Source organism: Rana temporaria, chromosome 11 (genome assembly GCF_905171775.1).
Source record: "Rana temporaria chromosome 11, aRanTem1.1, whole genome shotgun sequence".
In the NCBI taxonomy this organism is placed as follows: domain Eukaryota; kingdom Metazoa; phylum Chordata; class Amphibia; order Anura; family Ranidae; genus Rana; species Rana temporaria.
In genome coordinates, this window is record NC_053499.1 from 72131090 (window position 1) to 72154702 (window position 23613).

Here is a 23613-nt window from a genome sequence, read left to right on the forward strand (position 1 = left end):
TAGTTTATATTTAGAGATGAATTTGGTTGTTTTGGGGGCTGCTGCAGCCTGCAGTCCTATGCAATAATAGTAAACACGCAAATGCGCATAAACCAACGCTTGTGAAAAACACAGCTATTACCATGTTTTTTATGCTGCTTTTCTTCTGTAATGCATTAAAAGGAAAACAGTATGCATGAAGCTTAGAGGTCACATTTATTTCTACCCATGTGCATAAGACAGTTTTGACATGTGGTGTTTAATAATTATAATCTTTAGGCCTCTTTCACGTGGGCGCCTCCATTTTTCAGAATCCACACATTTTTTCTGGGACACTTGTTATGGGTTTCCCAAATTCACTGCCTTTTTATCACATAGTATGTAGTATTGCCAACTTTTTAATTCTGGAAAATAGATATACACAATGATGTAACACTATAGCAATATAGCAAAAGAGGGAACAATTCCAATTTGCATTCACAGGTCCTTATGGACTAATAGAATTCCATCTGCAGTAACAGCTGTGGTCAGCAGGTGGCAATACAGTATAGTTACTTCTAACTTGATTATTGCAAACAAGGGTCTGCAGGCTTCCGCACTTCTGTTTGGAATTGTGTGGTTGTGATATAGCCAATATTAAAGTAAAAACCCAGCCAAAACATACAATTCAACCTTATGTTGCTTTAACACTTGCATGTATATGCTGGATGTCTGTGAAATAATTTGTTTATACTTGTAGGGTGCTATTACAGTATGCTAAGTACCATCCACATGGGAAGAATGTTGTTCCTTCCAGTAGTCTGTACCTGGCAAAGTCTTTAACCACTTGCTTACTGGGCACATATACCCCCCTCCTGCCCAGGTGAAATTTCAGCTTTCGGCACTGCATCGCTATAACTAACAATTGCGCGGTCGTGCGACGTGGCTCCCAAACAAAATTGACGTCCTTTTTTCCCAACAAGTAGAGCTTTCTTTTGGTGGTATTTGATCGCCTGTGCGGTTTTTATTTTTTGCGCTATAAACAAAAAAGTGAGACAATTTTGAAAAAAATACAATATTTTTTACTTCTTGCTATAATAAATATCCCAATTTAAAAAAAAAAAACATTTTTTTTTCTCAGTTTAGGCCGATACGTATTCTTCTACATATTTTTGGTAAAAAAAAAAAAAAAATCGCAATAAGCGACTGGTTTGCGCAAAAGTTATAGCGCTTACAAAATAGGGGACAGAATTATTTTTTTTTAATTATTTTTTTTTAATAGAAATGGCGGCGATCTGCGATTTTTAATGGGACTGCGACGTTATGGCGGACACATCGGACACATTTTTGGCGCCATTCACATTTATACTGCGATCAGTGCTATAAATATGCACTAATTACAGTATAAATGTGACTGGCATTGAAGGGGTTAACACTAGGGGTGAGGAAGGGGTTAAATGTATCCCTGCATTGTGTTCTAACTGTGGGGGAGGGGGGGTGACTGGGGGGGGTGACCGATCTGTGTCTCTATGTACAAGAGACACAGATCCGTCTCCTCTCCAGAGACAGCACCGCTGTCTCTGTGTAAAACGGCAATGAGAGATGATCTCATATGTTTACATATGAGATCCTCTCTCATTGGCCGCACAGATCGCCTCGCGAACGGCCACTCTGATTGGCCGTTCGCGGCGATCTGTAATTGGCTGTGTCCGAGGGACACGGCCAACACAGATTTTCCCCGCAGCGCGCTCTGGAGCGCGCGCGGGGAACGCCCAAAGGGGCGGCCGTCAATTGACGGCAGTTTGGAAATTGGGATCCGCACTGTAGCCGTCAATTGACGGCAGGCGGATCCCAAGTGGTTAAGGAGAAGCTTGTAGATTTTTTATAGATTTGTTTTTTATTTAACTGAATACGCTATGTATTTATTCCTAGGATCCCTTACCATGATGTCTTAATTTTATTTGTAAAGTTAAGTCTATAACCATTTTAACCACTTGACCTCCAGAAGGTTTTACCCCCTTCATGACCAGGGCAGTTTTTGCTATTCAGCACTGTGCTACTTTAACTGGCAATTGCGCGGTCATGCAACACTGTACCCAAATTAAATGTATTTTTTCACACAATTAGAGCTTTCTTTTGGTGGTATTTAAAGTGATTGTAAATGATCACCTGGTAAAACAACCCACTTAGTATAACCACCTCAATACCGCCCGCCGTCATATGACATCCTGGTATTGAGGTGGGAATATCTGAATGATGCCTGCAGCTACAGGCATGATTTCGATATCCTTCTTTTCTGCTGGCGATTCTGCACACCATAAGAATGATCATAGCAGCAGTTCCTTTGTTTGATCGTTCTTATAGGTAGCGGGAGGGGACGTCCCTCCACCTCCCGCCACCATCCGGTGTTTCTCAGGGCTCTCCCGTGCCACCGGGGGCCCGGAGAACGAATCATCCGGCGCCGGCTCCAGCTCACGATGATAGAGATTTCCGGTGACCAGAAAGCAGAAAGCCGACATCAAGCAAGATGACAGGAAAGGGGTGGATCAAAACTCCCATTGTCGGTATGATGCTTCATTAAAGTTCGTATATATGCATCCCAGGTGTTGTATATATATTTAAACACTGTATAGTTTAGCTAGAGCTGCACTTCCTAATTTACTGGCAGGCAGGTGATTGTGCTAGCTGCAGTATTCTCACGTGGTGTACTGCCTGTGTCCTCTGCAGTGTGCACCTAAAGCTACGTGGTGTGTACTGCCTGTGTCCTCTGCAGTGTGCACCTAAAGCTACGTGGTATGAGTACTGCCCGTGTTCTCCGTAGTGTGCACCTAAAACTACGTGGTGTGCACTGCCTGTGTCCTCTGCGGTGTGCACCTAAAGCTACATGGTGTGTGTACTGCTCGTGTCCTCTGCAGTGTGCACCTAAAGCTACGTGGTGTGTGTACTGCCTGTGTCCTCTGCAGTGTGCACCTAAAGCTACGTATTGTGTACTGCCCGTGTCCTCTGCAGTGTGCACCTAAAGCTAACTGGTGTGTACTGCCTGTGTCCTTTGCAGTGTGCACTTAAAGCTACATGGTGTGTGTACTGCTCGTGTCCTCTGCAGTGTGCACCTAAAGCTACATGGTGTGTGTACTGCCTGTGTCCTCTGCAGTGTGCACCTAAAGCTACGTATTGTGTACTGCCCGTGTCCTCTGCAGTGTGCACCTAAAGCTAAGTGGTGTGTACTGCCTGTGTCCTCTGCAGTGTGCACCTAAAGCTACGTGGTGTGTACTGCCTGTGTCCTCTGCAGTGTGCACCTAAAGCTACGTGGTGTGTGTACTGCCCCGTGTCCTCTGCAGTGTGCACCTAAAGCTACGTGGTGTGTGTACTGCCCGTGTCCTCTGCAGTGTGCACCTAAAGCTACGTGGTGTGTGTACTGTCTGTGCTATTTTTCTCAATGATTTTAATCCATATTGCAGGGACCAGACATTACATTAAATCCGCAAGCAGTTTTAAATTACTTTTTTCTTAAATGTTTGCGCGAACGGTTGGTCCGTTCGAAGGTTCTGGTGCGAACCGAATGGGGGGGTGTTCGGCTCATCCCTAATGACCAGCAGGGGGGTGATAGGTGTATATAAGGCTAAAAGCAGAGAGTAGCAAGGTCCTTTTGCCAGCTGAGAGTGACCCAGCCTGGAAATGCTGTTAAACCTTCCATGGCTTTTAGGGGAAGCCTTGACCACTTCAATATAGGGCACTTAAACTCCCTTCCTGCCCAAGCCATTTTTCAGCTTTCAGCACTGTCACACTTTGAATGACAATTGCGTGGTCATGCAACAATGTACCCACATTTTTATACTTTTTTTTCCCACAAATAGAGCTTTCTTTTGGTGGTATTTGATCACCTCTCCGTTTTAATTTTTTGTGCTATAAACAAAAAAAGAGTGACAAGTTTGAAAAAAACACAATCGTTTTTACTTTTTGCTATAATAAATATCCCAATTAAAAAAAAAAACAAAACTATTTGTTTCCTCAGTTTAGGCTGATATGTATTCTTCTTCACATTTTTGGTAAGAAAAAAAAATCGCAATAAGTGTTTATTGATTGGTATGCGCAAAAGTTATAGCGTCTACAAAATAGGGGATAGATTTATTTTTTTACTATTAATGGCGGTGATCTGCGATTTTTATCATGATTGTGATATTGCGGCGGACATATCGGACACTTTTGACACTATTTTGCGACCATTCACATTTATACAGCGATCAGTGCTATAAAAATGCACTGATTACTGTATAAATGTGACTGGCAGGGAAGGGGTTAACACTAGAGGCGATCAAGGGGTTAAATGCTCCCTAGGGTGTGATTATAACTGTAGGGGAGGGGACTCACAAGGGGAGGAAAACGATCAGTGTTCCTCTGTATTGGGAACACACCATCAGTCTCCTCTCACCTGACAGGATGTGGATCTGTGTGTGTACAGTGTGCACCCCCTAGAAGCTGAGGATGTCATATGATGCCTGGCCAGAATGAGAGCCGCACCACCCAGCTGTCATTTGATGGCCAGCGGGCGGCAAGTGGTTAAAGAGGAGGTCCAGCCTCCTTCAGAAAAAATGTAAAGTCAGCAGCTACTAGGGATGAGCTTCGAGTTCGAGTCGAACTCATGTTCGACTCGAACATTGCCTGTTCGGCGAACAACGAACAATTTGGGGTGTTCGCGGCAAATTAGAAAAGCCGCGGAACACCCTGTTAAAGTCTATGGGAGAAATATAAAGTGCTAATTTTAAAGGCTAATATGCAATTTATTGTCCTAAAAAGTGTTTGGGGACCTGAGTCCTGTCCCAGGGGACATGTATCAATGCAAAAAAAAGTTTAAAAACTGACGTTTTTTTCGGGAGCAGTGAATTTAATAATGCTAAAAGTGAAACAATAAAAGTGAAATATTCCTTTCAATTTCGTACCTAGGGGGGTGTAAAGTTAGCATGTGAAATATCGCATGTTTCCCGTACATAGAACTGTCCCTGCACAAAGTGTCATTTCTGAAAGGAAAAAAAGTATTTTAAAACCGGACTTACGGCAATAATGAATTGTCAGCTCTGACAATTCAGAGAGAATTCATTCATAAAAAAAAATAAAAAATAGCGTGGGGGTCTGGAATGGATATTAAGGGGAACCCTGCCGTCAATTAAAAAAAAAATGACGTGGGGTTCCCCCCAAATATCCATTCCAGACCCTTCAGGTCTGGTGTGAATTTTAAGGGGAACTCCACCCCAAATTTTTTTAAAAAATGGCGTGGAGTTCCCCCAAAAATTCACACCAGACCCCTTATCCGAGCACGTTAACCTGGCCGGCTGCAGAAAAGGGGGGGGACAGAGTGCACCCCCCCTCTCCTGAACCGTACCAGGCCACATGCCCTCAACATGGGGAGGATGTCCCCATGTTGATGGGGACAAGGGCCTCATCCCCACAACCCTTGCACGGTGGTTGTGGGGGTCTGCGGGCGGGGGGCTTATCAGAATCTGGAAGACCCCTTTAACAAAGGGGACCCCCAGATCCTACCCCCCCTATGTGAATTGGTAATGGGGTACATTGTATCCCTACCATTTCACGAAGGAAGTGTAAATAGTTGGAAAAAACACACACACACACACACCATAGAAAAAAGTCCTTTATTAATAAAAAAAAATAAAAAAAATCCAGCGGTGGTAATCTACTCGGTCCCAGCTCCCTGCTCCAACGTTGTCTGTATCCAGCGACGGTTGATCTCCGGTCCAGCGATGAGAAGATCCATCCATCTAGAGCGCAGCCACGCCGACCTCCTCTCTCCGCTGGACACAGCCCAGCGAATGACGCAGCTGAAGCTGTGACATTTCTTATATAGGGGAGGCAGGGCCACCCGTCACGTGACCCCGCCCCCTCTGACGCACCCTCTGCTACATCACTGGGGAAGCCCAGTCTTCCCCCTTGCTGGGTTTCCCCAGTGACGTAGCAGAGGGTGCGTCAGAGGGGGAGGGGCCATATGACGGGTGACCCCGCCTCCCCTATATAAGAAATGTCAAAGCTACAGCGCATCATTCTCTGGGCTGTGTCCAGCGGAGAGAGGAGGTCGGCGTGGCCGCGCTCTGGATGGATCTTCTTATCGCTGGATCGGAGATCAACCGTCGCTGGATACAGACAACGTTGGAGCAGGGAGCTGGGACCGAGTAGATTACCACCGCTGGATTTTTTTAATTTATTTTTTATTAATAAAGGACTTTTTTCTACGGTGTGTGTGTGTGTGTTTTTTTCCCAACTATTTACACTTCCTTTGTGAAATGGTAGGGGTACAATGTACCCCATTACCAATTCACATAGGGGAGGCAGGATCTGGGGGTCCCCTTTGTTAAAGGTTCTGATAAGATTCTGATAAGCCCCCCTCCCGCAGACCCCACAACCACCGGGCAAGGGTTGTGGGAATGAGGCCCTTGTCCCCATCAACATGGGGACATCCTCCCCATGTTGAGGGCATTTGGCCTGGTCTGGTATGGTTCAGTAGAGGGGGGGTGCACTCTGTCCCCCCCTCTTTTCTGCGGCCGGCCAGGTTAACGTGCTCGGATAAGGGGTCTGGTGTGAATTTTTTGGGGAACTCCACGCCATTTGTTTTTTAATTTGGGGTGGAGTTCCCCTTAAAAACCACACCAGACCTGAAGGGTCTGGAATGCATATTTGGGGGGAACCCCACGTCATTTTTTTTTAAATTGACTGCGGGGTTCCCCTTAATATCCATTCCAGACCTGAAGGGCCTGGTAATGGAATTTGGGGGGACCCCCACGCTATTTTTTTTTTTTATGAATGAATTCGCTCTGAATTGCCAGAGCCGACAATTCATTATAGCCGCAAGTCCGGTTTTAAAAGACTTTTTTTCCTTTCAGAAATGACACTTTGTGCAGAGACAGTTCTGAGTAGGGAAACATGCGCTATTTCACATGCTAACTTTACACCCCCCCCCCCAGGTACGAAATTTAAAGTAATATTTCACTTTTATTGTTTCACTTTTAGCATTATTACATTCACTGCTCCCGAAAAAAATGCTGTTTTTAAAACCTTTTTTGGGACAGGACCCAGGTCCCCAAACACTTTTTAGGACAATAACTTGCATATTAGCCTTTAAGATTAGCACTTTAGATTTCAAATGTTCGAGTCCCATAGACTCTAATAGGGTTCTAAAGTTCACACGAATATTTGGTGTGTTCGCAAGTTCTGGTGCGAACTGAACAGGGGGGTGTTCGGCTCATCCCTAGCAGCTACAAATACTGTAGCTGCTGACTTTTAACATTAGGAAGCTTACATGTCCAGGGATCCCATGATGTCAGCACCCCAGCCGATTTTTCCATTAGCCCTTAAGTGCTGCCACCACCATTGCTTCTAAGGGAAACTGGCAGTAAAGCGAAGTGTGCTGCACTTTCTGAATAACCCGGCGGCGGGGGAAGGAGGAGGTAGGCCGAACTTTATGGTGATACTGCCTACCAACCACTCCCCCAAGCCGCTAAATGATCCATACATGAGCATAATTCTATGCATTGTGCTGTGTCAAAAAATGATCACAAATGGTCACATTCGGCCTGTCAAACTTGACCCATTAAAGTGACTATGGCCATGTCACAACTGTGTGCAATGCTTGAGGTTGTGGCATAGTGGTGCAGGCTTTTAGGCAGTGGTGGCCCACATGGGGCGCAGGGCCGGATGCATGGATTCCAATGGGCATGTCAGGGACTTGCCATGATGGGACATAGGAACAAGTGTGTGCGCATGCACACGCAGGTCACTGTGCAGAATAGGCAGTGGCGCGTGTATGTGTGCGTGCACAGGCACGCGCCTCAGGGCTGTTAGGCGCCAATGGGCCTTTAAAAGGACAGCAGCTGCACTTGTGAAGTGCTGTTTGATCTGCAGCTCCTGTGCCTTATAACTCGTATCTGCTATCTGATTACCTGGACCGACCTGGCTCTGTTGACCTACCCGTTATCTCCAATCCTGACCTCGGCACTTGCTTGATACCCTGTTGCCAAACCTCTGCCTGCTTATCTGACCTTTTTCCAGCTTACTGCATTGCTCTCACCCGATTGGTCAAGAGGAGAATCGATCCTATTAGCTGCCGAGGAGGAGGAAGGAGGAGACACAGGGGAAGCTGCTGTAAAGCACCAGGAGGAGGAGATGCCTACTAAGAGGAAGCGCTGCCCGTGACCTAGATGGGGTAAGTGCAGGGCTGGTGATTGACCAAAGGAGGGTGGCGGCGGGTGGATTGTTTGCCCCCCCAAAAAAAAATATATACCACCAGCCGTCACTGCTTATAGGGGGTACTTCTGTGCACTAGGGTTTATATAGTCTTGCACTCTGCTATCTGTACTTTACCCACTCCTCACTTCTACACATTGGGGTAGATTCAAGAAGCACTTGCGCCCGCGCAACCATAGGTTTGCGCGGCGCAAGTGCTTACTTGCTCCGGTGTAACGAGTTCTCCTGATTCAGGAACCTTGTTACACCGACTGCAGCCTAGGATATGACAGACATAAGCCTCCTTATGCCTTCATATCCCAGGCTGCATTCTTGCGTTGGCCGCTAGGGGGCGCGGCCATTGTGATCGGCGTATAGTATGCAAATTGCATACTACCACCGATTCACAAAAGTTGCGCGGGCCCTGCGCACGCAAGGTACGGAGTTTCCGTACAGCAACTTTAGCGCAAGGTTGCTCCTGCTAATAGCAGGGGCAACCAATGCTAAAGTATAGCTGCGCTTCCCGCTCGTGAAATTTAAATTTCACGTCGTTTACGTAAGTGATTCGTGAATGGCGCTGGACGCCATTCACGTTCACTTAGAAGCAAATGATGTCCTTGCGACGTCATTTGCCGCAATGCACGTCGGGAAAGTTTCCCGACGGAGCATGCGCTGTTCGCTCGGCGCGGGAGCGCGCCTAATTTAAATGATTCCCGCCCCCGGCAGGATCATTTACATTAGGCGCCCTTACGCAGGGCTAATTAGCATAGCGCCCACGCAATTTACGGAGCTACTGCTCCGTGAATCGCGGGCAAATCGAAATATTTGCGTGGGCGCAGAGAAAAATCTTTGCTCTTTGCCCACGCAAATATTGCTCCGATCTACCTGAATCTGGGCCATTGTATATTACATACACCTTACCGTATGTTATCTACTCCTGACTCCTGCATTCTGTATGTTACTTTTACTCCTGCACTGTGTACATTATACACTTCTGAGCCATGCACTATACAACACTTTTGCTCCTGACCCTTGCACTTTGTAATTTATCCAATCCTGATCTCTGTACTCTATACGGCATGGCTATCAGGCGTGAGTAAGAATATTGGTCAAGCGTAACACAGAGGAAGTGTGGGGGTTCAGTTTGGCATGTTTGCCCTGGGCCCTGAAACTGTATAGCACCCTGTGACTAACTAAACATGCTGCACTTCAAGTGAGGCACGGAGCCAACTGCAAGTAAGCGTAGGGCCGGCATGACAGGGTTAACAGAACCCTGGTAGCTGGGGGGGAGGAGGAGCAGGAGCGGTGGGAGGGGAGTTTACATATATCTCCCACCATCCAGTTTCCCGGGCAGACAGGCGTGGGGGAGCAAAGTTGCAAGGTCTGTACAGCCTGCAACTGGGATTTTTTCTGCACAGCAAGCGTTGGGACACAGGTAGGGGCGGCGAGATGGCAGGGATTGAAGCCCTGTTTGCACAGCTTAGGGCTGAGGCGGCGGTGCGGGGGGAGGACTGGCTGCAGCGTCAGCTGGGGACACTTCTCCCTCAGAACGGGGCAGCAAGCGGCGCGGCGCCGTCGGGGCCTAACCACACGGGCCAGGACATTAGTCAGAGCGGTGGGGAAGCAGCGCTATCGGGGCCCAGTCACACCGGCCGGGGGACCGCGCGGTCGCGCTCGTCGCGCCCCCCCCGCAGATATTCACCCAGCCCATCCCCTTGTCAGCAGCGGTCGGAAGGCGGCAGGAACAGGGCCCCATCGGGCCCCCCCGCAAAGCGTGCGGCGGCGGCGGCTACAGGGGTCATTGAGGGCCCGGCAGGGGGGACCAGAAGCACCCAAGGACAGAGGGGGGGACGGCCGGGGGGCTCAGGTGCGGCGGCCGTGCCCGCCCGACGTGTGGAGCAGGTGGAGACGGGCCCGGTCAGCAGGCCTCGGCGAGAGGGATCCCAGATTACGGTGGCTAGCCCCTCAGCTGCTGCGGCTAGCCACTTGCAGGAGGACCAGACGGCGGGGGGGAGAAGTCAAGAGGAAGACCGCAGCAGAGTTACGCCTGGCAGGAAAGCGCCGGCAAAATCCGCTCACGGGCCCAGGGCCCGCAGGGAGAGCGAATCCGGCCCTGGGCCTTCGGCCGCCGGGACCGAGCTGCCCGGGGGGTCATCATCGGGGGAAGAGGGGTTGTGCGAGGACCAGTCGGAGGGGGAGCTGTCCGGTTCGGATGAGGAGGTCGTGCCCAGGACAGTGCCTACAGCGAGGGATTCCAGACGATCGGCTGATGGGATTGCTTCCACGCAGCCCGGTAAGTCCTTTTCCACATTTGTTTCAAATTCACGGTGTGATGATGTGATTGTTGGGGGCCGGGTGGGGGCGGCCCGGGATAGGTTGGTGGTGCCTGCGGTGCTTGGGGGCAGTGCGACATCTTCCCAGGTTACGGACGCACAGGTGGGGAATCCTGGGGTGGATGCGGGGTTGCAGAGATTTTTGTCGGGGCTAGAGGCGTTGGTTAGCCAGCTAAAAGGGGGGGGACAGACCCCCGGGGGCCCGGCCGCGGCTGGGGGGCGGGGGGGGGGGGCTGCGGCGGCTGCGGCAGCTGCCCCAACGGCGGTGGTGGTGACTGAGAAGGAGGCGAATGGGGGTGGCTTGGGGTCAGGACCGGCGGCGCAGACGGCAGGGACTGCCGAGCCGGCAGGGGCCGCAGGCAAGAAGCGGGATTTGGTGCGGTTAGCGGATGAAGCAAAGGGGCAAGTGTACACTTGTTATGATGCGCCGCTGGGGGCACATTTGAAACAAGAGGTTCGGGAAAAAATCTGGAAGAGCGAATATGTGGAGATATTCGCTTTGTTACCGTTGGAGAAATTCAACTTGGATAGGGTGAAGCCAGAGGACTCCAAAAAGGAGGACGAGGAAAAGCGGAGGTATCGGCTCATACCTCGCACGTTTGCGAATTGGTCGCAGGCTTATTCTATTTTGGCCAGCGTGATTGGCGAGAAGAACCCGAACACTGTTCGGCGCTCTTCAGCTACCAAGAGGCGATTAGCGAGGCCTATCGTTGTTATGGGGGCACGGGTTGGCTTCGTTATGACGAGCAATTTAGGCAACGTCGGGCGATTAGGCCGGACATTCGGTGGGACGCGAAGGACATTAGCCTTTGGATGCGGCTTATGACGGCTCCGAGGACGTCGGCTCCGTTTTTTCAGGGGGGGGGGGTCGGCGGGGCCTCTTCCCTGGGACAGTCGGCCGGAAAGAAAAAGGGGGTTTGTTGGCAGTTTAACGAGGGAAACTGCAAATTCGGAGGGGCGTGCCGGTACAAGCATGAGTGCTTCCGGGTGGGGGGGGTAATCACCCTCTTCCCGCTGCTTCAAGCAGGGCAAGGGCCGTTCCGGAGATCCTTCAGGCAAGAGGGAGCACGCCGGTGATGGTGAAAAGGATGCTGCCGTTTCTCGGTAGGTATCCGGACATGGCGGCTGCCCAGCTCCTGGAGGAGGGTTTTACAGTTGGTTTTCGTATCCTGCTAATTTGACCGTGATTCCGCCAATGTCCAAAAATTTACGTTCAGCTAGGCAACACTCGGAAGTGGTTTCCGAGAAGCTCCATAAGGAGGTCGGGCTGGGCCGAATGGGTGGCCCGTTTGAGTCCCCTCCGTTAGCAGGTCTGGTGGTTTCCCGTTGGGGGAGGTACCGAGAAAGAACCAAACAAGTTCAGGCTCATACACCACCTCTCCTTCCCAAAAGGGGGGTCGGTGAACGATGCGATTAATGCGGAGGATTGTTCAGTGTGCTACACTTCGTTCGACGCGGCTTTGAGTTGGGTTAGGCGGTACGGCCGGGGGGCGTTGATGGCCAAGTCGGACATCGAGGCGGCTTTCCGGCTGTTGCCGGTGCACCCGGACAGCTTTCGGTTGTTGGGGTGTCACTGGGAGGGCGAATTCTATGTGGACAAGTGCCTGCCCATGGGTTGCTCAGTGTCCTGCGCATTATTCGAACAGTTCAGTTCTTTCTTGGAGTGGGTGGTACGAGACGTGGCGGGGGTGGATTCGGTTATCCATTATCTGGATGACTTTCTCTGCATTGGACCGGCGGGTCAAAGGTTTGCGCGGTTTTGTTGGCCACGCTGGAGCACATAGCGGAGCGTTTTGGGGTGCCACTGCGCCCGACAAAACGAGGGGGCCTAGGTCGGTCATTCAGTTCTTGGGCATAGTTATCGATTCCGAGGCTATGGAATGCAGGCTGCCGGCGGACAAGTTGGAGGGCCTCAAGGGCGGAGGTCAGGGGGATGATTGGCATGCGTAAGGTACAACTGAGAGCGCTGCAGTCGCTCTTTGTGGAAGCTCAACTTTGCCTGCAGGATCCTCCCGATGGGGAGAATTTTTTGTCGGCGTCTGTCGGCCAGCACGGCGGGGGTTAGGTTGCCTAACCACTATGTAAGGCTGGTGAAGGAACACAGGGAGGACCTGTGGGTCTGGCACTCTTTTTTGGAGGCCTTTAACGGTAGGGCCTTGTGGATGTCTGGCCCGGTCAGCAATTTTGACCTAGAGCTGTACACAGACGCGCCCGGGGGGGGATCAGGCTTTGGGGCCTTTTTCAAGGACAGTGGAGTGCGGGCCCCTGGCCACAGTCCTGGCTTGGCTGCGGGTTTTACAAAAAATTTGGTGCTGCTGGAGCTGTTTCCAGTGGTGCTGGCGGTTGAGTTGTGGGGCACGTCTTTCCGGGATCGTAAGGTGCGCTTCCATGGGGATAACCTGGGGGGTCGTGCAGGTGATAAATCGCGTGACCGCGTCTTCTCCCCCAGTGATTCGGCTCCTGAGACACTTGTACTTCGGTGTCTGCAGCTGAATGTGTTTGTTTATGCGGTGCATTTACCGGGGGTTGAAAATGCCGTGGCTGATGCTTTGTCTCGGTTCCAGTGGGACAGGTTCCGGGAGTTGGTGCCGGAAGCAGAGGAGCGAGGGGTCCCCTGTCCGGAGTGGCTGTGGCAGATTCCATTGGAATCATCTCCACCTGGATTAGAAAATCGGTGAGTGCGGGTACTTGGGCGGCCTATGAAAAAGTATGGGTAGAATGGAGTAGCTTGGTAATGGAATCTGAGGTGCACCTTTCGGGACCGGAGGTAAGGACATTGGTGTGTACTTTTTGTCCAGGAATATCGAGGCAGGAGTGTCTCAGTCGTATTGGATAAGAAGTTGGCCGGTTGTGGCGTTTTTATTCAAGTGGCAGGGGTTGCCAGATTTTACAAAGGATTTCTGGGTGCGCCAGGCTCTGAAAGGGTACAGGAAGCAAGGGCGGCGGCTGGACACGCGCCGCCCGGTGTCTTTTGACATTTTAAAAGGGTTGATGGATAGGATGGGTTCAGTGGGGGTCGTCCGTTTGAAGTTACGTTGTTTCGCGCGGCATTCGCGCTGGCATTTTTCGGGGCGTTAGGATAGGCGAGCTGGTGAGCCCGTCGAAAATGGTCCAAGGGGGCATGGGGGGCATCGGACGTTAGTTGGGCCCCGGAGGGGGTCACGTGTGGCTCAGAAGGTCCAAAAACGGACCAGAGTGGCAAGGGCAGAGCGGTCCAGGTGTTCCCGATCGAAGGATCGGAACTTTGCCAGTGGGGCTGGTCCGGAAATATCTGGACATCCGCCCGGCGGTTGGGGGCACTTTTTTGGTACACGAAAATGGGGCCCCGCTGTCGAGAAATCAGTTTGTGGCTGTGTTTAGGAAGTGTCTGGGGGAATTGGGCCTGGTTGCAAAGGAATTCTCGGCTCATTCATTTAGGATTGGGGCTGCTACGGAGGCGGCAAGGAATGGACTAGGGGAGGACGCAATAAAGAGGATAGGAAGGTGGGAATCGAGGAGGTTTGGTTCATATGTTAGGCCGCAGCTGGTGGCAAATTTGTGTTGAGGGATTGGGAGATGATGTTGGGATAAGGGAAAACGAGTTGGATGACTGTTTTGAAACGTGGGTGTCGCTGTATTGGGGGATGTGTTAGTTATTGTTGTTGCTTACTGTCTTTCAGGTACTGGACCTTTGTTGGTCTGGATTTTGGGCCACTCTTACGTGGTTCGGGGGGAAAAACGGGCGGAGGCGCGCCCGACCGGTCGGCAACTGGGGATTTCGAGACAGGAGGCGAGGGTACGGTGGTTGGGGGTCCCCGGGATGTTATGGAGCAGAGTTGTGCCGGAGGTACACAAATGGGCACGTTTGGACAGACCTCCGGAGGTGCTAGTGATTCATGCTGGGGGCAATGATCTTGGGGTGAGATCTATGCTGGAGATAGCGCGGGATATTAAATTCGATTTTCAGCGGCTCCGGTTGTCTTTCCCGGAGACGGTAGTGGTGTGGTCGGACATGGTGGCTAGGACATCATGGAGGATGGCGAGGTCGGTAGACGCGGTGAATCGTGCGCGCAGGAAGCTCAACAGGAATGTGGGGCGTTTTGTGCTAAGGAACGGGGGGCTGGTGGTTCGGCACCCGGAATTGGAGGTTGACCCTTGGCGTTACCTCAGGAGTGATGGTGTTCACCTCACGGACGTGGGGATTGACATGTGGGCGTTGCGCCTAGAGGAGGGGGTACAACAAGCAATGAGGGTGTGGAGGTGCGCCCGAAGGTAAGGTGTTACCTTCGGGTGCTGGTGGCGGGTGTTTTCGGACTTTGCAGGAGAAGATATTACCCCAAAGATGGACACCAGTACCCAGTGGTGGATGGTTTCTGAAGGGGTTTCTAGTTCCCAGTCTACTAATGTAGCTGGAAGGTTGGTGAATTGGGGGCACTGCGGTCAACGGTCGTCTTTGAGCCAGTTTCGGCTTGAGGCCTATGACCAGAGGTTAGGACACCGCAGTGCCAAATAAAGAGTTACAAGTTTAAAAAGTTAAAGTGTGAACAAGTTTAGTGGTTAGTGGGTCCTGCAAAGTCCAACACCATTTAGGAGAGGTATTATCTCAGGAATTTTACGTGTTTGTTGTTATGTTATTGGTTATTTATTATTTAAAGAGTATTTAAAATAAAGGAGGCTGCTACGGCCAGTTTTTACTCCAACATTAAGTGGTGGTCTCATTATTTATTAAGGGGGTTAATGTGGGGTATTAACTGTAAAAGGGTCTTAGCGGTCAGGGTGTGTTCTGGTATACCATAGTCAAGTGAGGCACGGAGCCAACTGCAAGTAAGCGTAGGGCCGGCATGACAGGGTTAACAGAACCCTGGTAGCTGGGGGGGAGGAGGAGCAGGAGCGGTGGGAGGGGAGTTTACATATATCTCCCACCATCCAGTTTCCCGGGCAGACAGGCGTGGGGGAGCAAAGTTCCCACCCACCCTCCCTAGTTTTGAGGTAGAAAATATGGACTGATGGTACTTGATAATTTGGTATGTGTTTTGGGTGCTGTTTTTGTGTTTGTTTCTTTACAGGTGAGGATTACATCGTCGTGGCAGTGGCGGGTGTTTTCGGACTTTGCAGGAGAAGATATTACCCCAAAGATGGACACCAGTACCCAGTGGTGGATGGTTTCTGAAGGGGTTTCTAGTTCCCAGTCTACTAATGTAGCTGGAAGGTTGGTGAATTGGGGGCACTGCGGTCAACGGTCGTCTTTGAGCCAGTTTCGGCTTGAGGCCTATGACCAGAGGTTAGGACACCGCAGTGCCAAATAAAGAGTTACAAGTTTAAAAAGTTAAAGTGTGAACAAGTTTAGTGGTTAGTGGGTCCTGCAAAGTCCAACACCATTTAGGAGAGGTATTATCTCAGGAATTTTACGTGTTTGTTGTTATGTTATTGGTTATTTATTATTTAAAGAGTATTTAAAATAAAAGAAGGCTGCTACGGCCAGTTTTTACTCCAACATTAAGTGGTGGTCTCATTATTTATTAAGGGGGTTAATGTGGGGTATTAACTGTAAAAGGGTCTTAGCGGTCAGGGTGTATTCTGGTATACCATAGTCATGCCAAAGTGAGCACCAATCACATGATTTAGCCCCTGAAGCAAACATTACAGACCAACCCCATGCAGTGGGGTTTAGGTATGGCCTCTGAGCGTGTTATTGAAAGGAATGGTGTTTTTCTCATATTGCTCTTGAAGTCACATTAAAAAGACCCTCTCACCATTCTCTATTTATGTTCATGAAGCATAAAGGACTGTTTCTTGTCAAACTATTTCTTATATAAAAACATAAAAAACATAAAAAAATATTTTTATCTTAACAGGATTTATTCTGTTTTTCTCCTTTTAAACATCATGTACTATGAAAAGCCAGAAGTATTTGGGTCATCCACTACAGTGACATAGCGTTTGTGTTTGCTGAAGACATCACTGTGTTAATGTCAATGTCAGATACTTTCATATGTGGGTGGATGCCAACGTGAATTCCTGAGTCCTTACACCTTTGTAATAATTCAGCTATTTTACTTTCTGGCAGAAGTAGATACCTGCAGGATAATAGATTTGAATTAAAAATGATATATCCACTATACTAGGTTCATTTATATACTTCACATACAGTTTAGGGACGTTCATTCATTCATTCTTTCTTTGAGATTCTTAGTACAGTAAATGTTTGCGATAATGGTAATGGTAAGATTGTTAAGCTACAAAAATCTGTCTTCCTGTTTACTGTTCCTACATTAACCATAAGGGCCGTTTCACACGCATGGACAAACGGTCCATTTATTACAAGTCCGTTTACGGACTTGTAATGTATTCCTATGGGATTGCAGACGTTAGCGGATGATGCATCCGCTAAGGTCCGCAACCATCCGCGTCCGCAAAGATCCGCTTTTGCGGACGGAAGAAAACCCTATTTTTCTTCCGTCCGGCGGAACGGATCGGATGAATACGGACACACGGTCCGTATTCATCGGATTCCCCATAGGGGAGAGCGGAGGAGAGACAGGGCGGTCTCTGCACTGTGTGGGGACCGCCCTGTCCGCCGACAGCTCAGCGGGGATTAACGGAGGAATCCCCGCTGAGCCAAACGGGCTAACGGAGCGGATCAATACGGATCCGCTCCGTGTGAAAGAGCCCTAAGTCCTCAGACCTTTTTTTCCCTAAATCCTCAGAGTGCTGTTTTCAATTCGGCAATGTCTCAGTTCCACACAGTCCCTCTTAGCTTTCTTAGTCCACCCTAACTGACAGGTAAAGATAGTAAAGCATTATTTAATCTTCATCGATACATGCAAGCAAAAAATAAAACTTTGCATAAATTGTTAGTGTGTCATTAAGAATAAGTTGGATTGACAAGAGCACAAATTAGCAAAGCACAACTGCAACTTTTTTAAAGGTTTGCAAGCAGTAAAAATGTCATCCAGATCATTGTTGGGTCCATGGAACTTATCTGGGGAGGGTATGTTTTGAAATCGTTACAGTACATATATAGTCCAAAAGAGAGAGAGGCATTCACGGGTCTTGAGAGGTGATTTTATTTCGACATTTTGACTAGGCACAAGCTTGTCTTTCTCTCTTTCTGACTATGGGGTAGATTCAGGTAGGGAGAGCGTATTTGTGTGTGGGCGTAACGTATCCTATTTACGCTACGCCTCCGCAACTTTGACAGGCAAGTGCAGTATTCACAAAGCAAAGTTGCGGTGTAGCGTAAATAGGCTGGCATAAGCCCGCCTAATTCAAATGTGGAACATGTGGGCGTGTTTTATGTCAATTTGTTGTGACCCCACGTAAATTACGCTTTTTACGAACGGCGCATGCACTGTCTGTGAAAGTATCCCAGTGCGCATGCTCCAAGGTAACCCGCAAAAAGCCAATGCTTTCGACGTGAATGTAAATGAGGCACAGCCCTATTCGCGAACGACTTACGCAAACGACGTAATCGACGGAAAATTTGACGCTGGCCCGACATCCATACTTAACATTGGCTGCGCCTCATATAGCAGGGGTAACTTTACGCCGGAAAAAGCCTTACCTAAACGGCGCATCTGTACTGCGACGACCGGGCGTACGTTCGTGAATAGGCGTATCTAGCTGATTTACATATTCTAGGCGTAAATCAGCGTACACACCCCTAGCAGCCAGCGTAAATATGCAGTTAAGATATGACGGCGTAGGAGTCTTACGCTGGTTGTATCTTAGACAAATTCTGGCGTATCTGATTCTTTGAATCAGGCGCCAAGATACGACGCCTCACACTCAGAGATACGACGGCGTATCTGGAGATACGCCATCGTATATCCTACCTGAATCTGGCCCTCTATGTTCTACAGGCTTTGCTGTGCACCCGGCCATTTTCTCTCTGATATGTATGCAGTGGCAACCACTGGATTATACAGTGTATATATACAGTATATATATATATATATATATATATATATATATATATATATAATATATATATATATATATATATATATACACACATACAGTATGTCACAAAAGTGAGTACACTCCTCACATTTTTGTAAATATTTTTTTATATATTTTCATGCGACAAGACTGAAACAATTACACTTTGCTTCAGGTGCCAACAGTTAAAATGGATGCAGCCAGACTCTGTGGAGGGAGATTTGTGCATTATTTGGCAAGTACAGAATCACAGTATATATAAAATAATATGCAAAGTGGTTGGAGGGAAGCTTCAGAATGGCAAAGATGTTTTTATTACAAATTATGTGAGCAGACTGCAGTTCCTCTTTAATGGCTGCGTAATAAGTTATTTTGAGGTGACAGCAAATTTCCATTGTTATACAAGCTGTACACTCACTACTTTACATTGTAGCAAAGTACAGTTTCTTTAGTGTTGTCATGAAAAGATATAATAAAATATTATCAAACATGTGAGGGGTGTACTTTTGTGAGATACTGTATATATATGTAGCACTACCCCCGTAGGAGCTGCTGAGTTGTTTTGGGTTCTGCCGTTACCCCACAGTTCACTGTGTCCCAAGTCTATGATTAGCAAATGTCAGAACAAATGTTCGCATCAATCTCTTAGTCTTTCCAATGCTTTTTTTAACTAAACAACTTGCCGAAGTAGAGGGATGGAGGGTTAAGGGAAGTTCAGATACCTTGTGCAGATCACTGAGGAACTTGCGATCCCGGAGACAAGTACACTTGCTGTCAATGGATCTTGCTCATCCAGATAGGCCTCTCTCACCGGCCTAGCAGCCAGAATGATGCACGGACAAAAGTCTCTGCCACAGATTCGATGATAGTACTAAACTGTTGAACAATTCTCTGCCACAGGATATGGTGATCAGTATATGACAAGTGAAACACAGCTGCACAGTACCAATGTCCTTTAAGCCATCCGACAGTACTGTGAGGTAGATTGGTTAGGGTGCATCCTTTAATTGAGTCACCAGACCCTTCTTGAGATACCAGCCTTCCGCTTGGTCCTCTATAGCAGTGTTTCTCAACTCCAGTCCTCAAGGCGCCCCAACAGGTCATGTTTTTAGGACTTCCTTCAGATGAAACGGGTCTGGTAATTACTAAAGCAGTGAAACTGATCAAATCACCTGTGCAAAATAATGGAAAACCTGAAAACATGACCTGTTGGTGCATCTTAAGGACTGGAGTTGAGAAACACTGCTCTACAGGAAATGTCCTCCCCTGGAACTTTCAATTGCAAGGCAAGACAGCACAGGACCACCTCTGAACCAGTAGGCCCCAGACAGACTTCTGGGCCTACCTGCATTAACATAGCCTCGGGCCAGCAGGCTCCGAGGCAGAAGAAGAGTTGTCACATACCTTACGCCAGGCGGGCCATGAGGTCAGAGTGAGAAAGAAATGTCTGTTTCTGGGGAAAGGGACACCCAATACACCTTAGCCTGTTGTACTTCCAAAACCATCCTGTGGTGACAACGACACCTACCGACGACAGTGTGGAACTGCACACAACACAGCCAACGCTGGAGCAGAAGATAATTTAGCCATAACATTAAATCTGAACGATGTACAGTTCAGATAACCCACTAAATTTACATGAGAGAGCCTGGTCAACAGGAAACAGGAGCAGGGCGCTACACACATATATATATATATATATATATATATATATATATATACACACACACATATACACACTGTACCCAGTTTAGCTAGACCGTTCCTGGTGTACTGTTTCTAATATACTTCAGGCAGATAGGTGATTCAGCTAGCAATTTAATATATATACAGGCTTGTATATATATATATATATATATATATATATATATATATATCCACTGCATTCTAGTCTAGCCAAGCCTTCTCTCCTATGCTGAGACCAAGCTGTTTTGACCAGTTGGTAATGCTAATGGCCCATCCCATCTGATCGGATTACTTACCACTTTGCTGGATCCATCCGTGTCTTCTCTCCTATGGTGAGACCAAGCTGTTTTGACCAGTTGTTAACGCAAATGGTCCACCCCATCTGGTAAGGAAGCATTTCTCTTGTTGGTGGCGGTTACATCACTTTCGTTTGAAGAGTTTTCGCTGTATCACTGGGTTTCATCTTCAGTTACTTTTATATGGACTTTTATTGCGCTGCACTTACATATTTTTTTCATTTTTTTTATTTTCTAGCCAAGCCTATACCTGACAGTAGGCCATACATCCCAACTTTTTGAGATGGGAATGAGGGACACCTATCAGCAAAAGTATGCAGATATAGGACACGCCTCTGACCACACCCCCTTAAAGGAGAATTGTACAAAAAAAACAAGATTGGTTAAACCCACAAGTGCTTTCTTACCACTACTATTCCTTTATATTGGCTTTTGGAATTTACAAATGCAGCAATTTAGAAATCAGATGAAAGGTTTAGCGCTGGAAAACACTTTTTGGTAGATAAAAAATTCATTTTATGTACATCTATATAGATCAGACCAAAATGAGGGACAAATGAGGAGGAATGAGGGACAGAGGGACATTGCTCCAAAACAGGGACAGTTGGGAGCTATGAAGTAGGCCATTCCTGGTGTACGTGTTCAGATACACTTTTAGGCAGACAGGCAGGTGACTCAGTGATCTGCAGTGCATAAAATATATATACAGTCTCCTACATATATACAGGCATACCCCCTTTAAGTACACTCACTTTACATACACTCGCGAGTAAGGACATACCCACGAGTGAATGTAAAGTGCCTTACAAGTACTGTACAGACATTTTGCAGCCACAGTAGAAGGAGCTGAAGCTCTGAGAGCATAGCCCGCCCTGTTCCAGTATACCCCTGACACCCCCACCACAGCCCCTGGGACCTCAACTACAGCTTCTGACACCCCCACTACAGCCCCTGACCCCCCACTACACCCAGAAGTGAAAAAAGGTATTGTTTCACTTTAAGTACATTTTCGTTTTACATACATGCTCTGGTCCCATTGTGTACTTAAAAGTGGGGTATGCCTGTATCCACTGCATTCTAGTCTAGCCAAGCCTATATCTGATTGTAAACCATTCCTGGAGTATGTGTTTAAATACACTTTCAGGCAGACAGGCAGGTGACTCAGTGAGCTGCAGTGCATTTATTATATATACTGTATATACAGGGTTGTATATATATATATATATATATATATATATATCCACTGCATTCTAGTCTAGTCAAGCTTATATCGGACTGTAGGCTATTCCTGGTGTGTGTGTTCAAAGACACTTTCAGGCAGGCAGGCAGGTACTTTTACTGCCAATGCAGCTGTCAAAGCGGCCTCTTCCATCGGCTCAATGTCATCAGTCACTCCTTCCTTAGCCCCACCATCATGCCCTAAGGAGTCCCCCGAACTTGTTCGACCACAGTGTCGAGTACATGCTGCAGGAGGATGCGCAGCATTTTGAGGGCTCCGATGATGGTACCCAGGTTGAGGATGAAGGGAGTAACGTGAGCCCAGAGAGAGGGGGTGCCCAAGAAAGACAAGAAACTGGCAGTCATGTTCCCCCAGCTACAGCATACGGCCAGGTTTGCACCAGTGGCGAGGAGGGAGGGGATGATGAGGGCACTGACTCTACGTGGGTGCCTGATAGAAGAGAGGAGGAGGAGGAGGCACATCTCCAATGAGACAGGATGCCCTCCAGGGGCCAGATTAAAGGCAGCCAACTGACTGCATCACACTGCAGAGCTCCGCGTGTGCAGGGCGCTACTGACTCGTTTTTTCAAAAGTTCTTTGGTGTGGGCCTTTTTTGAGACGTGTGCAGCAGATCGCACCGTTGCTGTTTGCAACATATGTCTGAAGCCTATCAATCATGGCCAAAACACCAGCCACTTGGGCATCTCATGCTTCATCAGACATATGTCGACCTCCCATGCAGTCCATTGACAACAGTACTTAAAAGACCCATACCAAAAAAAACAAGGCGGACCTCTCCTTGCTCCTCATTAGGGATGAGTCGAACACCCCCCTGTTCGGTTCGCACCAGAACCTGCGAACACACCAAATGTTCGTGTGAACTTTAGAACCCTATTAAAGTCTATGGGACTCGAACATTTGAAATCTAAAGTGCTAATTTTAAAGGCTAATATTCAAGTTATTGTTCTAAAAAGTTTTTGGGGACATGGGTCCTTCCCCAGGGGACATGTATCAATACAAAAAAAAAGTTTTAAAAACGTCCGTTAATAAAAGTGAAATATTTTTTTAAATTTCATACCTAGGGGGGGTGTAAAGTAAGCATGTGAAATAGCGCATGTTTCCCGTACCTAGAACTGTCACTGCACAAAGTGTCATTTCTGAAAGAAAAAAAGGCATTTAAAACCGGACTCGCGGCTATAGTGAATTGTCGGCTCATGTACCCCATTACCAATTCACATAGGGGGGCCAGGATCTGGGGTTCCCCTTTGTTAAAGGGGTCCTCCAGATTCTGATAAGCCCCCCGCCCGCAGACCCCCACAACCACCGGCCAGGGTTGTGGGGATGAGGCCCTTGTCCCCATCAACATGGGGACATCCTCCCCATGTTGAGGGCATGTGGCCTGGTACGGTTCAGGAGAGGGGGGGCCGCACTCTGTCCCCCCTCTTTTCTGCGGCTGGCCAGGTTACATGCTCGAAAAAGGGGTCTGGTGTGGATTTTTGGGGGAACTCCACACCATTTTTTTTAAATATTTGGGGTGGAGTTCCCCTTAAAATCCACACCAGGCCTGAAGGGTCTGGAATGGATATTTGGGGGAACCCCACTTCATTTTTTTTAAATTGATGGGGGATTCCCCTTAATATCCATACCAGACCTGAAGGGCCTAGTACTTAAAATTGGGGGGACCCCCACGCTTTTTTTTATGAATGAATTCTCTCTGAATTGCCGGGAGCCGACAATTCATTATAGCCGCGAGTCCTGTTTTAAATGACTTTTTTTCTTTCAGAAATGACACTTTGTGCAGTGACAGTTCTATGTACGGGAAACATTCACTATTTCACATGCTTACTTTACACCCCCCCCTAGGTACGAAATTTAAAGGAATATTTCAATTTATTGTTTCACTTTAAGCATTATTAAATTCACTGCTCCGAAAAAACGGCCGTTTTTAAAACTTTTTTTTGCATATATACATGTC